An 18,324-nucleotide genomic window follows, 5' to 3' on the forward strand; every position below is an offset into this window, starting at 1 on the left:
TCCAAAATCACTGCAGATGGTGACTGCAGCCATGAAATTAAAAGACACTTGCTCCTTATAAGAAAAACTATGACCAACCTAGACAGCATATGAAAAAGCAGAGATATTACTTTGCCAACAAAGGTGCATCTAGTCAAAACTATGGTTTTCCCAGTAGTCATGCATGGATATAAGAATTGGGCTATAAAGAAATCTGAGCACTAAATAATTGATGCTTTTGAACTGTGGTATTGGAGAAGACTCTTGAGAGTCCCTTGGACTGAGAGGAGATCCAACCAGTCCATCCTAAAGGAAGTCAGTTTTGAATATTCATTGGAAGGACTAATGCTGAATCTGGAACTCCAATACTTTGGCCACCTGATGCAAAGAACTGACTCATTGGAAAAGACCCTGATGCTGGGAAAGATTGAAGGTGGGATGAGAAGGGGACAACAGAGGAAGAGATGATTGGATGGCATCACAGATTCAATGTACATGAGTTTGAACAAGCTCTAGGAGTTGATGGACAGGGAGGTCTGCAGTCCACAAAGAGTCAGATCTGACTGAGCAAATGAACTGAGATTGATGTCCAATTCTTCTATCATCTAACAGTAAACTCTGCTACCCCCAACTCCATGCCAAAAATAGAAAACTAGAAGCCTAGTTTACAAAAATCTAGAGAAAATAATTTTCAAGTTGTCATCATTCCTTTTCTCAATTGTTTTTAACTGTATATTTTGCTTTTATGTCACAGCTAAAACATATAATAAGATACTGCTGATAATATTGTGATTTATATTTGTTTAAATTTATGGAATTAGGAGATATTTTGTTTGTAAATTTGCTTTTTGTCTAATCTTTACAACTTTATTCTCTCATTTGGGTGCCATTTTCAATTCCTGTTCAGTATTGTAAGTGATATCACTGATCATTTGCTAAGTCATGTCCAACTCTTTGTGACCTCATGGATCCTCTGTCCTCCACTAACTTTTAGAGTTTTCTCAAATTCGTGTCCATTGAGTCAGTGATACTATCTTTCCCAGCATCAGGGTCTTTTCCAATGAGTTGGCTCTTTGCATCAGGTGGCCAAAGATTGGAGCTTCAGTTTCAGCAACAGTCCTTCTGATGAATACTCAGGGTTCATTTCCTTTAGGGTTGACTGATTTGATCTCCTTGCTATCCAAGGGACTCTCAAGAATCTTCTCTAGCAACACATTTCAAAAGCATCAGTTCTTCAGCACTCAGCCTTCTTTATGATCCAGCTTTACATCCACACACGACTCCTGGAAAAGCCGTAGCTTGGACTAGATGGACATTTGTCAGTAGTGTTGTCTATGCTTTTTAATCCACTCTCTAGGTTTGTCATAGCTTTCCTTCCAAGGAGAAAGTGTCTTTTATTTTCATTGCTGTAGTCACTGTCCACAGTGATTTTGGAGCCTAAGAAAATAAAATTTGTACTGTTTCCGCTTCTTCCCCTTCCATTGGCTGTGAAGTTACAGGACCAGATGCAATTGCCTTATTCTTCACAAGCACAGATAATAGGCTCTTTCACTTGCTAGAGCGAAACCTCCAGGACAGTAGGAGTGCTCATCCCCAGCATCTGGAATAGTGTTTGGCAGACATTCAATAAGTGTTTACTAAATTAATGAATGAAGGGAGAAAATGATGAAGTACTTCTATATAGCTGTAGTAGCACCTTTCAGGGGTTAGAGGGGAACATCCATTCCCCAACTCATAGCTAAACAAAAGAAAAAAAAAGGTAAATACATGGTATTCCTTCTATGAATACAACTTTAAGAAGTCCCCTAGAATACCCTTTTAATAAGATTACCTCTTGCATGCAAGTCCTTCTGAAATAAAACTCAGAAAGCCCACTGTTTCTACCTCATTTGTTTTCAAAATATGTTTGAGACGGTTTATCTTGAAACCATCACAGGCACATGAGAACCACAAAGCAAAGTCTAAGAGCTGTATAATAAAGGGTAATAAAGAAATAGTTATGCCAGAAAAATCTCAGGTGTGCAAACAAACCAAAACTAACTATAAAATTTAGGTCCAGTAGTCTGGTCCAGTAGTCTGGAAAGGAAATATGAAAGTATAATGAGTCAAATAATTTTTAATATTAAATGAGATAAGCTTATTAGTTTGTCAGGAAAGAACATATTCTGTCCTAATATAAAAATTTTGACTCTATAATTAGGAAAGTTAAGAGCAAATTGACAAAAGATGACCAAATAACCCTCTTAGGAAATGTTTATATTGTAGTTTGAAAATTTTCCTACTGCTTATTTTATATTTTCTGTTTAAGTAGAGCAATATACTTGAAAGTATTAAAAAGTCTTTAATTCCTTTTGCACATTTTAGAAATAGCATTTTCTTTTCCTTCATGAAAGTTACGGCTAATCATTGACTGACTTCTGCTTCTGGAATTATAGAAGCATTTGTTTCCCTCTTCCTCCTACTAAGCACATCTAAAACTTGTGGCCACTATGTATAATACAAACATAAGAAGACTCTGGAAGGTGAGGAAGGTGGATGGGCTAGGAAACCTGAGGAACAACTGCACTGGGCTCTCTGGATTTTCTTTTTGCCTAATATCTCCCTGACCACGTATGAGAGGATTTGACAAACTAGAAACACTGATGGCATAAACAATAAAAACCTCAAGAAAATCCAAAGGCCCAGAAGAAAATGGTCAACCTAGAAAGACAGAAGCATTTTTAGACAGTAATTGCTCTACTCCCACCAAACACCACGGAAAGAACTGTGGTGCTGCCCTTGTCCCTGACTGCAGAGGCTGAATGGAGAGCTTAGAGTCTACACTCACAGGATTGTTACAAGCAGCCTCAGCTTCCATCCCTTTCCTGGGGGAGTGACAAGAAGAGGCTAATAGAGGAGGAATTAGTTTTCACTAAGTCACTGCCATAACCCTCCAAAGGCTGCGTAAAGGGCAAGAGGACTGAAAATAAAAATGGTTTTGAGGTATGCTAGTCTTCACTGAGCACACTTCAGTGGTCTCCTAAAGGCAGAACAGAAGGCAAAAGGTGGGAGAAATATCCTCCAGAGTGTAGAAACCCAGGGGTGGTTCTGGAGAAGAAAGAAAACTCACTAGAGATAGATTTCTTACTGTAAAACAGGAGATCTCGTACAGCATTTTAATCATCTCCTCTTCACTGGTGGGGAATTCCCACCTTATGATGGTAGGGATGGATGACACATGACACCTGACAATGGGCAAATGAGATTGGTAGTCATTTGTATATATACTCACAGTCCTGGGAAATAAGACACTACACGCCACACTAGTATGCACTGAGGTTGTACCTGAGAACAGAGTAAAATAGCAAGGGGCTGTAAGGGGCCGGCTTTATAAAATCAAGAATGTAGGTTGCCCCCTGGCTCTCATTGAAGGGTGAAATCAGCTTGTTTGAATAATTCTACAAGCTGGCAGTAAACTGAATCCCATTACTCAGGGACAAGGAGGAACTGCGCTTGGTCCCCTTGATAAGGAGAATTATTCGGCCGGGGGACCTTATCCACTGGAGCAGAAAGGGGAAGGGAACTTGTGGTTAGGGCCATAAGAAGCCCTCTAGGTTTCACATGTTGAGGCAGCATATAATTGGAAACCTTATTTTTAGGCCTGTAACACACAAAGTTCAGAGATATTTTTTCTGTATTGCAAAGAATAAAGAACTCTTCAGAGCTTTGTTTGTGCTCGGATCGCAAGCTTAATTGAAAGGAAAATCCTGATCATACTCAAAGTATGATCAATTTTAAAACTCTGTTGAGTTAAAACAATAAAAGATGTAACAACTTTAGCTTAGATTAAACCTACCTCAACTACAAATTGGTGTGACTTAGACCCCATATTGGGGCTTCCCTGGTGGCTCAGTGGTAAAGAATCTGTCTGCAATGCAGGAGACCAGGGTTCCATCCCTGGTTGGGAAGATCCCCTGGAGGAGGACATGGCAACCCACTCCAGTAATCTTGCCTGGAGTATTCCATGGAAAGAGAAGTCCATAGGGGCACACAGAGTCAGACGCAACTGAAGGGACTAACCAGCAGTGGACCTCATATTTGAGGCCTGACAGGAGAAGTATGCCCCTCTCTGAAGTAAATATTATTTACTACAGTTCTTTTACACATAATACTCTCAAAAAAAAAAAAAACAAACCATGAGACAAATGAAGAAACAAGAAAATGTGACCCATAGTCAAGAAAGAAAACATTAGTAGCAAAAGATCCAGAAAAAGCTCAGCTATTATATGTATTGATATAATTTAACTTAAATATCCTAGAATGAGAACAACATGTCTGAATACAGAAGGAATGTCAGCAGAGACAAAAACTATAAAGAAAATAGAAATAATAGAAACAAAAATATATGAGAAATAATTTGATAAGCTTAATCGCGCAATGGAAATAGAAAGGGAAACAACTGGCTAATATGAAGACAAGCAGGTTAAAAACTGGGAACGCATGAACACCCGTGGTGTATTTAAGTCAATGTATGGCAAAACCAATACAGTATTGTAAAGTAAAATAAAGTAAAAATAAAAATTAAAAATAATAATAATAAAATAAAAAAAAAACAAATCGTCCAAACTGCAACCCAAAATGATAAAGGTGTAGACAAACAAAACCATATCTGAGATCTGTGGAACATTTTCATATGTTATAACATAGATGTAGGATTTAATAAAAGAAAAAGAAAAGATTAGGACAAAAGATACAGTTTTAAAAGATAACATAAAAATTTTCCAAAATTGATGAAACACATTAACCCAAATGCTAGAGAAGTTCAGAAAATCCTGAGAAGGAGATTGTGCCTGGACATATCGTAGGTAGAATCCTGAACAGCCAAAGAAAATACTGAAAGCACTCAGTAATTTTAAAAAATAAGTTACACAAAGTGTACAACTATTATGGCTGATTTTTAATTAAATACAGTGAATGAGAGAAGACAATGAATGATATCTTTAAAATATACAAAGGAAAAAAAGTTAAGTTAGAATTTTCTATCTATGTAATAAAAATATCCTTAAAAGCAAAGGAGAAATAAAGACATCTTCAATAGGCAAAACCTAATAGGATTTGTCTCTCCAAAAGACCCACATGCCAATATACTTATCAATTTAAGTGAAAGGACATATTATATTTTTATAAAAACTTGATACATAGAATCAAAAAAATCTTAAAAGCTACATTCATAATAGACTTTCCAACAACAACAACAAAACTCCAAGCCCATATGGATTCATTAGTAGGTTCTTTAAAACATGTATCACGTCTTCATGAACTCTTTTCAAAAGTAGAAGAGGAAGTAATATTTTCCTACTCAATCCATGAGGTCAGAAAAACACTAGAACAAAGTTTTTTTAATCCAAATATTTCAATAAAAATAAAACCACAGACTAACATTCTGCATGGACATGTAAACAAATATACTCTAAATGCACTATGTAAAAAGCTAATATATCATGACACCATGATGATTATTTTAAAGAATTCAAGGTTAGTTTACAGTCAGAAATCAAGCAATGTAATCCATCACATTAGCTAAAGAAAATACATAATGAAAAACTGTAGATATATATGTCTAAATAGATGCTGGAAAAGTGTTTGACAAAATTAAACACCAGTTCATATTAAAATCCTTTGGTATACTGGGACTAGAAGGGAATCAATAAAAACCTACAGATAATATCTGTATTAATCATAAAACATTTGAACATTTTTCCTCTGATTTAAAAAACAAGCAAAAATCTTTGATCATAGTCACTGTTACAAGGCAAACAAAAAAGACAAAAGCAGAGTGACTGAAAAGGAAAAATAAAATGCTGCTACTAGAGATAACATACCTATCTACATAGCAACTCTGTGTAATCCTCAAAAAATTTTAAAGAACTTCTATTAATTAATGAATTTAGGCAAGTTCACAAGAAAGTGAATCTAAAGTGTTCAACCAATTTTCAAAAAGAACTAAACTGATTAATTCTCACACCTGCTTTCAAGACAATCTATAATCTAAATAGAGCCGTTTTGGTATTCCAAATAATATAAGGCCAAGAGAGTTTTTTTCTAAAAATGGAACAGTTGAAGGAAGTAGTGAGTCCAATAGTCAATCAACAATGATTTGGAAGCAAAAACACTATCAATTCTATGATTAAAAAATCTTACTGATGAAAGATACTGGAGCAAATAAATATATAATTTTAAAAAATGAAGTTTTACCTCTATTTGACTCCAAACCCCCAATTAATTTAAGGTGGCTCGTGGACTAAATTTAAAACCTAAACCATAACCTTCAAAAAAGAAATGTAAGAGAATATCTTCATGACCTTGGTGCAGAGGAAGATTTCTTGGATAGGACACAGAAAGCATGCACCATAAAAAACTGATCCATCCAATCCCTTCAGAAGCTCATCAAAAGATACAGTTTTCTTAAATGAATAGCAAGCCTCACATTGGAGAAAAATGATAGACATTCAGATATTTGAATAAGTTACCTATCCAGATTATAAAATGTATTCCTGTAAATAAATAATAAAAAGAATCCAATTAATAAATTGGCAAAAGCCTTAAACAGACATACAACAAAAAATATGTATAAGTAGCCAACGTATGCATGAAAAACTGCCCAGAATTTATAGTTATCGGAATAAAGCAAAACAAAACTCTAATGAAATACCATTTCACTACCATTAGAACTAGAATTTTAAAAGAGTTACAACACCTGATGTTGGAAGAGAGTAAAACAATCAGAACTCTCATGTATGTCCTGTAGAAATGTACAATGGTGCTATCACTTTGGAGAACTGTGTGACAGTTATAAAGTTTAAATATGTATCTCACCCTTGACAAAGAAATTTTACATGGAGATATTTATCTAAAATAAGTGAAAACGTGTCCACAAAACGTTCTGTATAAGAGTATTCATGTGTGCATGCTCAGTCATGTCTGACTCTTTGTGATGCTATGGACTGTAACCCGCCAGGCTCCTCTCCATGGGATTCTCCAGGCAAGAGTACTGGACTGGGTTGCCATTTCCTCCTCTAGGGGATTTTCCCAACCCAGGGCTCAAATAGTGTCTCCTCTGTCTCCTTGCATTGGCAGGTAGATTCTTTACCAGTGAGCCACTTGGGAAGTCCCTTATAAGTGTATTCTGAATACAAGAGTAGTTCAGTTCAGTGGCTCAGTCGTGTCCAACTCTTTGTGACTTCATGAACCAGAACATGCCAGGCCTCCCTGTCCATCACCAACTCCCAGAGTTCACCCAAACTCATGTCCATTGAGTCAGTGATGCCATCCAACCATCTCATCCTCTGTCGTCCCCTTCTCCTCCTGCCCTCAATCTTTCCCAGCATCAGGGTCTTTTCCAATGAGTCAGCTCTTCGCATCAGGTGGCCAAAGTATTAAGAGTTTCAGCTTCAACATCACTCCTTCCAATGGACACCCAGGACACCTTTTAGGATGGACTGGTTGGATCTCCTTGCTGTCCAAGGGACTCTCAAGAGTCTTCTCCAACACCATAGTTCAAAAGCATCAATTCTTCAACACTCAGCTTTCTTTATAGTCCAACTCTCACATCCATATTTGACTAATGGAAAAACCATAGCCTTGACTAGATGGACCTTTGTTGGCAAAGTAATGTCTCTGCTTTTTAATATGCTATCTAGGTTGGTCATTACTTTCCTTCCAAAGAGTAAGGGAATTTCATGGCTGCAATCACCATCTGCTGTGATGTTGGAGCAAAAAAAATAAAGTCAGCCACTGTTTCCACTGCTTCCCCATCTATTTCCCATGAAGTGATGTGATCAGATGCCATGATCTTAGTTTTCTGAATGTTGAGTTTTAAGCTAACTTTTTCACTCTCCTCTTTCACTTCCATAAAGGGGCTTTTTAGTTGTTCTTCACTTTCTGCCATAAGGGTGGTGTCATCTGCATATATGAGGTTATTGATATTTCCCTCAGCAATCTTTATTCCAGCCTGTGCTTCTTCCAGTCCAGCGTTTCTCATGATGTACTCTGCATATAAGTTAAATAAGCAGGGTGACAATATACAGCCTTGACATACTCCTTTTCCTATTTGGAACCAGTCTGTTGTTCCATGTCCAGTTCTAACTGTTGCTTCCTGACCTGTATATAGGTTTCTCAAGAGGCAGGTCAGGTGGTCTGGTATTCCCATCTCTCTCAGAATTTTCCACAGTTTATTTTGATCCACACAGTCCAAGGCTTTGGCATAGTCAATAAAGCAGAAGTAGATGTTTTTCTGGAACTCTCTTGCTTTTTTGATGATCCACTGGATGTTGACAATTTGATTTCTTCTTCCTCTGCCTTTTCTGAAACTAGCTGAACATCTGGAAGTTCACAGTTCATGTACTGCTGAAGCCTGGCTTGGAGAATTTTGAGCATTACTTTACTAGTGTGTGAGATGAGTGCAATCATGCAGTAGTTTGAGCATTCTTTTGCATTGCCTTTCTTTGGGATTGGAATGAAAACTGACCTTTTCCAGTCCTGTGGCCACTAATGAGTTTTCCAAATTTGTTGGCATATTGAGTTCAGCACTTTCAAAGCATCATCTTTCAGGATTTGAAATAGCTCGACTGGAATTCCATCACCTCCACTAGCTTTGTTCATATTTAGAGCTGCCTTATTCATAATAGTATCCCCAAACTGGAAACAACCCAAATGTCCATCAATAGAAGAAGATATAAATGAAGATTGAAATGTTCATATGGTGGAACACTACTCTGCAATAAAAAGAACTGAAATACTTATGTATACAATAACATGGATTAATCTCAAAATCAATACATTGAGTGAGAAGTTTGAGACAAGAAAGATAGAAAAGAGCACAGTTCTAATTATAGGATATCTAAGAAAAGGAAGTACTAAATTATGATGGTAGAAATCAGAAAATAGTTTTTCTGGGATTGGGAGGACTTATTGGAAAAGGACATGAAAGATCTTTCTGAGATGTTGTAAATATTTTACATTTTGCTTTGGGTTGTGAGTACTGAGGATATACAGTTGTTAAATTACTGTGAATTTTAATGTATGTAATTTACACATTAATTTTTTATAAGTAGGAAAAGAATTTAATAAGCATAAATCAAGAACATTTGCCCCTTCTTAGCAGTGTGTTGAACTTTCTTAATCTAAGTGTACAGTCTTTCTTTTATCATATACAACAAATCTAGTACTCATATTCATTTGTAGAGCAGATAGGATCTCCAGGATAGAAAGTCAACTTGAATTGATATTAACCAAAAATTTAGTATGTCTGAAGGAGGAAAGGAACAGGCCGAGCTGACTCCACCTTGAAAAGGAAGGAAACTCCATCCTGTACTTTCAGTGAACTTTGGACTATGTGCCTGGTATCCATGGGGATAATATACCTAGGGCCGAACTGACCTCCTGGACTGATAAACACCAGACTCCATAACAAGATTTCCCATTGCCTAAAGGAATATAATAACCCCTGTGTAGTCAATCATCCTTATAATTTTTATGGCATCCATTGGTGTAGGCTACAATGTATAAGCAGCTGACCCTTCTGATTATTAATCATGGTTTTAACCTGATTATATCTCCCTTTAACATTTTCCAGGCTAGGTTTAAGGAATTTGGGGATGTGGGCTTGAGCAGTACACTTAAGGTATATAAGGTTTTCACAAAAGTCGGTCAGGGTCCCTGGCTAAAGAGGAGACTCTGCCTCAGACCCGCTGGTGTAATAAACAGCACTCCACTATCCATGCGGTCCTTCTGAGTGAGTTTGTTTCCTGGAGCATTTGGCTATAACATGTCTAGAACACGAAATGAAAGAAAAAATACAGTGGGACACTCAGTGAATTCTTCTGTTAGAATCAGGACTAAAATCCAGATTTTGTAAAACGAAATCAATAGTCTTTTTATACCTAATTCTGTCTTCATACGCATTCTCTTAAAAATACCTTAGTAAAGTTTACAGAGCTTAGATGATTTTGTCTAATTTTAATACTGGGAAAAATGTTGAGTGCTCTTTCCAGCTGACTAACCATGATACATAAGCACATGCGTGTGCACACACACACACAGAAACTTAATAATAAGTGATGATAAGTAGTTGACTAACAATCAAACAATTCATTTTTTTTTTACCAGAACAAAATTTCCCTAAAATAGGAAAATAAGAAGCCAATAATTTTGTCACATCTTAGAGGAATTAACTAAAAGAAATATGGTCATTCTGCAGAGACTTGATTGTAACACACAGAGACAAAATATGAAAGTAATTTTCCTAAGAAGTTTACTTTTCTTCAGCAGCAGGAAAATGGTTTAGTATCCTAATTTAAATAAGCTTAGCTTAAATTTAGAGTGATCCCAGCTGCTAACAAACTCTCATTAGTAATAAATTTAGGAAATGACCAGATGTTGTAAACACTGTTATAATCAAAACAAAAATAGCTCACAAAGGACTTTGCATTCATCTGAAGGATTCTCAGTAGTTGTGATGCATAACTTATTATACTCAACTCCTTCATTAGTAGTATCATTACTGTTATGTTCCCAAAAGCAAAACTGTAAGTTGAAAAGAAGACCTGCAAAAATGGATTCAGTATATTAGTCACAAAAATACAATGTATTGAAGAAGGTATATAGTCTTTTACTGGATAGATATATAAATCAACGCTAGTAGAACCATTATCAGAGTAGTGATAACAGTACTGAGTAGAATAAGACAACTCACGTTCACCATGGGCAACTCTGATAAACATAAAACAACTTTAACATTTCTGTCTCAATCTTTCATTTTAAAAAGGCATATAACTCATTCATACACCCATAAGCATTTACACAAAATGAAAACACTTTCATTTCTAACACTTTTATAGTTAAAAGAAATCATTTTAAGAAAACAACTGTATCTAACAGTAATTCTCAGGTTTTGAAGATTTTTACGTGTGATAACTAGAAAACAGCCACATTACCTTGGGTCCTTTAATATCTTAGAATAAACAATTCCTATATTTAAGAAATACATTGCAAATGCATTTGCTTCAACTTCGCAAATGGAATTTTGAAGTATGTATTTGCCAGATTGTAATTTAAACCTTAACTAGATATTAGCCTACATGCCAGTAAAATTAAGAAATTGCCTCCATTGACATTTGCAGTTCATTGCTTAGCATAGAGTATGCAGATCTGTGTATTGTTAGTTAAACTGAAGAAATAGAAAAGGGAATTATCCATTCAAAACATCCCTATGACTGTAGGCAAAGGACCTCTCTGGATTTGCATTGAAGCAGCCAACAAATGGCTTTCCCTTAAATTTACCAGCACTTCTGCTCCTGAATCTCAGTAAATAAATCTCTTTTCTAAATGCAGCTACCTCATAAAGCATGTAATTTTTCTCATATTATCATGAACCCTTTCTCTCCAAATTCTTTACCTATTTCTTTTAGAACCATAGACAGTGCAGTGTAGAAAGAAGGCGGCATGGCAAAAGGTCTCAGGTTTGAACCTGAGATCTTTCTCATCCATGCTCTGTCATGGACTGATGGTATGATCTTAGACATGTCCCTCAATCCTGCCAAGCTTCTCTTATCTCCTCTCTAGTGCCAAGCTTCTGTTATCTCCTCTATAGTCTCCTTCTGATGACTTCATGGGTCAGTGTACATGAGACTTTTTATACAATGTAAAGTAATATGTTGGTCAAAGTTGAGATGTTATTATATCAAGAAACCAGAGTTATACTTGATCAACCCAGTGCTTAATTTCCATTATATTTTCTGGTGGTGAAAGAAAAGTCCAGTGCTATAAAGAACAATATTGCATAAGAACCTGGCATGGTAGGTCCATGAAATAAGGAAAACTGGATGTGGTCAAGCAGGACATGGCAAGAACGAACACTGACATTTTAGAAATCAGTGAAATAAAATGGACAGGAATGGGTGAATATAATTCAGATGACCATTGTATCTATTACTGTAGGCAATAATCACTTAAAAGGAATGGAGTAGCCCTCATAGACAACAAAACAGTCCAAAATGCAGTATTTGGGTTCAATCTCAAAAACAACAGAATGATCTTGGTTTGTTTCCAAGGCAAACCATACAACGTCATGGTAATCCAAGTCTATGCCCCAAGTGAAGAAGCTGAACAGCTGACCTGTTCTATGAAGACCTACAAGACCTTTTAGAGCTAACACCAAAAAGTAGATGCCCCTTTCACCATAGGGAATTGGATGCAAAAGTAGAGAGTCAAGAGATAACTGGAGTAACAGGCAAGGTTGGCCTTGGAGTACAAAATGAAGCAGGGCAAAGGCTAACAGAGTTTTGTTAAAAGAACACACTGGTCATAGAAAATACCCTTTTCCAACAAACCAAGAGTCCACTCTATACATGGACATGGCCAGATGGTCAATACCTAAATCAGATTGATTATGTTCTTAACAGACAAAAATGGAGAAGCTCTATACAGTGAACGAAAACAAGACCTGGAGATAACTTTGGCTCAGATTATGAGCTCCTTACTGAAAAATTCAGGCTTAAATTGAAGAAAGTAGGGACAACCTCTATGCCATTCATGTATGACCTAAATCAAATCCCTTATGATTATAGATTGGAGGAGGGGGAAACAAATAGATTCAGGGATAAGATCTGGTAGACAGAGTGCCTAAAGAACTATGGGTGGAGGTTTGCAACATTGTGCAGAAGACTGTGACCAAAATCATCCCAAATAAAAAGAAATGCAAGAAGGCAAAGCAGTTGTCTGAGGAGGCCTTACAAATAGCTGACAGAAAAAGAGAAGTGAAAGGCAAAGGAGAAAAGGGAATGATATACTCAACTGAATGAAGAGTTCCAGAGAATAGCAAGGAGAGATAAGAAAGCCTTCTTAAGTGAACAAAGCAGAGAAATAGAGGGAAAAAATATTGGGGAACACAAGAGGTCTCCTCAAGAAAACTGGAAACACCAAGGGAATATATCATGCAAAGATAAGCAAATAAACGATAGAATGGCAATGACCCAACAGAAGGAGAAGAACTGAAGAGATGCCAAGAATACACAGATGAACTATACGAAACAAAAGTCTTAATGACTCAGATAACCATGATGGTGTGGTCACTCCCCTAGAGTCAGATGTCATGGAGTGTGAAGTCAAGTGGGCCTTAGGAAGCATTGCTACGAACAAAGCTGGTGGAGGAGATGGAATTCCAACTTGAGCTATTTCAAGTCCTAAAAGATGTTGCTGTTAAAGTGCTTCACTCAACTCAGCAGCAAATTTGGAGAACTCAGCAGTAGTGTCCACAGGACTGGAGAAAGGTCAGTTTTCATTTCAATCCCAAAGAAAGGCAATACCAAAGAATGTTCAAATTACAGTACAGTTGTGCTCATTTCACATGCTCGCAATGTAATGCTCAAACTGCTTCAAGCTAGGCTTCAGCAGTATGTGAACTGAAAACTTCCAGATGTACAACCTGGATTTAGAAAAGGCAGAGGAACCAGATATCAAATGGTCAACATTCACTGGATGATGAAGAAAACAAGAGAATTGCAGAACATCTGCTTCTGCTGCTTTGACTACGCTAAAGCCTTTGGCTGTTTGGATCAATAGTCATACTGGAAAATTTGACTGAACAAATTTTCCCGTCCAAATTGGAAACTGGAAAATTCTTAAAGAGATGGGAATAAACAGATCACTTTAACTGCCTTTTGAGAAACCTGTATGCAGGTCAAGCAACAGCTAGAATCAGACATGGAGCAACAGACTGGTTCAAAATTGAGAAAGCAATATGTCAAGGCTGCATATTGTCACCCTCTTGATTTAAGTTATCTGCAGAGTACATCATGTGAAATGCCAGGCTGGATGAAGCACAAGGTGGAATCAAGATTGCCAGGAGAAACACCAGAAACTTCAGACATGCAGATGACACCACCCTTATGGCAGAATGTAAAGAGGAACTATAGAAACTCTTAACGAAGGTAAAAAGAGTGGAAAAGCTGGCTTAAAACTCAACATTCAAAAAAACTAAGATCATGACATCTGGTCCCATCACTTCATGGCAAATAGATGGGGATAAAATTGAAACAGTAGCAGATTTTATTTTCTTGAACTCCAAAATCACTGTGGTCTGTGACTGCAGCCATGAAATCAAAAGATGCTTACTCCTTGGAAAGAAAGTTATGACAAACCTAGACAGCATATTAAAAAGCAGAGATATTACTTTGCTGACAAAGGTCCATATAGTCAAAGCTATGGTTTTTCCAGTAGTCATGCGTGGATGTGAGAGTTGGACCATAAAGAATGCTGAGCACCGAAGAATTGGAGCTTTAGAATTATGGTGCTGGAGAAGACTCTTGAGGGTGCCTTGGACTGCAAGATCAAACCAATCAATCCTAAAGGAGATCACCCTCAATATTCATTGAGAGGACTGATGCTCAATCTGAAGCTCCAATACTTTGGCCACCTGATTGAAGAGCTGATTCATTAAAATAGACCCTGATGCTGGGAAAGGAGAAGGAGGTAGCAGAGGATAAGATGGTTAGGTAGCATCACTGACCCAATGGACATGAACTTGAGCACATGCCAGGACACGGTGGAGGACAGAGGAGCACGGCGTGCAGCAGTCCATAGGGTTGCCAAGAGTTGGACAAGACTTAGGTACTGACCACCAACAACAATGCTTTACTTCCATTATATTTTCTATACTCTTGACAAAGTAAGACTTGGACCCATCTATTCTTGAATTTCTCTGATCTTCAAGGGAAGATTTTTCTTACTTAAAACACCAGAAATCCTTCTGTGTGGTTCATCTCTTTTTAAAATTTTTGTTGGACACATTTATATATTTTTCTGTTTCCTCTTATGGCCTTAGACAGACAAACAAATAACCTCTCCTGATAATTGCAGTAATATTTTAATTTTGAGGCTTTGCCCTCTTCCCAGGTTATCCTGATATCATGTATTATGCTAGATTCTTCATCTTTGTTGACACACAGAGGCCAGTTCCTGTTATATTAGAAAACTGGTTGAAATAATTAACATGGAGCTTGGTTTCAAAAGGAAAGAAGCAGTCAAATTTGCAAATAGAAAAAATGTCCTTCATGATTTCTGTGTCCAGAGCAACAAGAATATCTGTAAAATTATGGCAGCAGCAGTCTTTTTCCAAAATATTGACAGCTTCACAGTACAAAGTCTATTGATTTAGTTTATCAACTAAAGAAACAGTTAAATAATTGTGCCGTAGGCAATAATAGCTTGATAACAGTTTTCACCATAAATGCTTTCCTTCAGTCTGTATCGTTAAATTCTGCTAACAAGATTTTTTCAAGTTCCTGCTGAATTAAAAGTGCCACACATTTTAAAGGAAAATCGATGCCTTAAAAATAAATTTATTATGTGTTCAACAAAATACTAATACTGTTAATACTCAAAATAAACCTGTAATCTCATTAGAGTCAAGAATATCAAACTTCTGTTAAAAAAAATTTCCTTCAAGTAGAATGCTAATTTAGAAAAACTCCTTGATAGCTCTTACCTTAAAATTCTTTGCCCAGGGATATTAACTAGATGGTAACGTGTGGAAATTTCTGTTGGCCTCTTTGTAGTCTGTTTCCAAATAGTCACTTCAGAACCAGAGAAACAGGAGCTTAAGAGGGAAAGGGGGAAACCACCCTTAGACAATAGCCCTGCCTTTATTCTCTGTAAGTGCCTAGCAACAGAAGCCCAGAGAAAGAGAAACTAAGATGCCTGAAGGCACTGACCACCAGTCTGCTCCTATCCTTTCAATGCTGATGTGATCCTAAGGCTGTTACTAAGAAGTGTTATCCAACCTGGAGATTTAGCGACTGTAATGGGAGTGTTCTGACTAATATAAAGCTAAGAGAGTTTTCTCAAAAAACTTGATGGCATTATACTTTGGTAATTAATAACATTTAAGCCAGCATTGAAAACAGGCATAATATATCAATATATATAAATCTTATGTATTACAATTTAGTCTTAATTCTATCAGATTTAGGAAACAAAATAAAAAAGTGGAGAAAGCTAGGGAAACCTGTTCTAGCTTTTTGATTAACACAATTGCTGCAGGCCTGGGTTACTTTACTCAGAGCATTTCATAATCAGCCACCCCTGGCTGATAAAATCTGCTCTAATTCTTTGCTAACGTGATCTCTATAGTTTCTTATACAGCTCTAGGGAGTGGAGAGAAATTAGTTCTTGAGAGTTTGCCTCTGACAGAATTTTTCTAGAGTCTAAAAGTTTCAGTCAGCTAAATCTCTTTACTCTTAGCTTCTGCCTCTGTTTCAGCATGCGTTACATTTCTCCTGCTGAGTAAAAAGATTTTCCTCCACAAGCTCGTGGGAAGGGCCATGCGCATTGTTGTCTTTTGAATCCCATAGGCTTAGCAGTGCACATGATTAGTGATCAGTTCATGGTGTTCCTTCTGTAGCTCAAAGGAGTGAAAGCTTTGACATCAGTTTGATGTGTATTTTGCTCCCTTAAAGATTTTTCTCTCCCTGATCAGCTCAGACTCCCCAACTAAATGCATGGTTAACGACTGAAAAACAGTCTCCAGGTTATAGTACATTCAGATCTCTGTCTAAAATACATTTGAAAGTTTAGAGGCATATGGATGGAAGTGTATCGAGATTCCAGTGAGTCTTCAGTGTTCTGCTTTTGACACACACATACACACACACACACACAGTCTATTTGAGAAAAAAACCAACAAAATATAAACCCTGACTAGAACAATGTTCTTTTTAAAATTTAAAATCCATTTATGCTTCACATATTTGCATGCTTCATATACAAAAATTGTTTATAACCTTTGGAAAAAAAATGGTGTTGTTTTTTCTTTAATGATGTAAGCATTCCAATAGTTACCCTACTCTTATGAAATGGGTAGAATCATAGCAAAGTATCATAAATCTCTCACATGAAATAATCCAAAATTTTATCACAGATTTTGTGAAAATACAACATATAAAAGAGCATTGCATTCAGTTCTACGTTCCACTAAGCTATCCTATTCAGAGTCAATGTAGAAAACTTCTAAATTGTTTTATAAATATCTGTTAGGTGGTTAGAATAGGACAAAGGAGTCCAGAATGGCGGTGGCCAAAAGACAAGGAAGAGAAAAGCCTGCAAAAATAGAACAGAGGAAGGTCCAAGGACCTGAGTGAGGACCTCAGGTGGAACAAACAGCAGTCCCAGCTAGTCCAGTTTACACAGGGCAGGCCCAGGGGGAGGAGAAAGCATAGAAAAAGAGGAGCCAAAGGGCCGGGGGCCTCTCTCTCCCTCGCACACGAGCACGGGCATTCTCTCTCTCTCTCTTCTCTTTGCGTCTTTTGGGTCAGCATGGCCTCACGTCTTAAGGATGTATTTTCCTTTTATTTTCTAAATAAAACTGAGCTGTAAGACAGAGCTGTAACTCTGATCTGATCAACAGCTATAACATGGTCTGTCTGAGAGCTGTGACACGCCGAGGGCTTTAACGTCCGTCGCTTCAAATTTTTGTTGTGATGAGACAGAACCGAGGAAATGACCCACTCCCCTGACATATCTATCACAAATAGAATGAGTTAAATAATAGTTAGTCATAGGTAAACAAAAATATTTTTGCCTTGACACTAACTTTTGACTTATATTTAAAAATAAATGTTTCTTTAGGTATATTTTCACATAAAATAGGAAAAAAATATTTAAAATAATTATTTATTAAAATAAAAATATAAAATTATTTTTATAGAAACGTATAAACACAAGTTTGTGACTTCAACAGAGAATGTCCTGTGGTATATTATATAGTATTGGGCATGACAAAATTGAGATTACACTACAAAGTATTAAAGTTACTGCTGCTGCTGCTGCTGCTGCTAAATTGCTTCATTTGTGTCTGACTCTGTGCAGTCCCATAGATGGCAGCCCATGAGGCTCCTCTGTCCCTGGTATTCTCCAGGCAAGAACACTGGAGTGGGTTGTCATTTCCTTCTCCAATGCATGAAAGTGAAAAGTAAAAGTGAAGTCGCTCAGTCGTGTCCAACTTTTCACGACCCCATGGACTGTGGCCCACCAGGCTTCTCCATCCATGGGATTTTCCAGACAAGAGTGCTGGAGTGGGGTGTTTTCAGGTTTGTTAACTATTTGAATAAAAGTAGTAACTTTAATTACTACTATGTTAATTACTACTAATAAAAGTAGCAGTAACTAAAGTTATTACTTTTATTCAAATAGTTAACAAACATGAAAACTCTATGTATTAATGCATAATTTAGCATGGGCATATTATATATAACATCTATATAGTATTCTATACACATATATAATATATATACTATATATACATAATATATT

At 36.8% G+C, this 18,324-nt stretch overlaps 1 protein-coding gene across 2 annotated transcripts in view; it reads right to left on the minus strand.

Moving 5' to 3' along the window:
- Nucleotides 1–15,594, minus strand: part of MMRN1 (multimerin 1) — a 104,644-nt gene extending 89,050 nt beyond the window's left edge. For both annotated transcript variants that reach the window (XM_012179683.5, XM_012179682.5), the window contains exon 1: nt 15,503–15,594. The gene's annotated coding sequence lies outside the window, so the exon portion shown is untranslated. The remainder of the gene's footprint in view (nt 1–15,502) is intronic.
- Between the last annotated feature and the right edge of the window lie 2,730 nt (nt 15,595–18,324).

This window comes from Ovis aries, chromosome 6 (assembly GCF_016772045.2).
Source record: "Ovis aries strain OAR_USU_Benz2616 breed Rambouillet chromosome 6, ARS-UI_Ramb_v3.0, whole genome shotgun sequence".
Classification (NCBI taxonomy): Eukaryota; Metazoa; Chordata; class Mammalia; order Artiodactyla; family Bovidae; genus Ovis; species Ovis aries.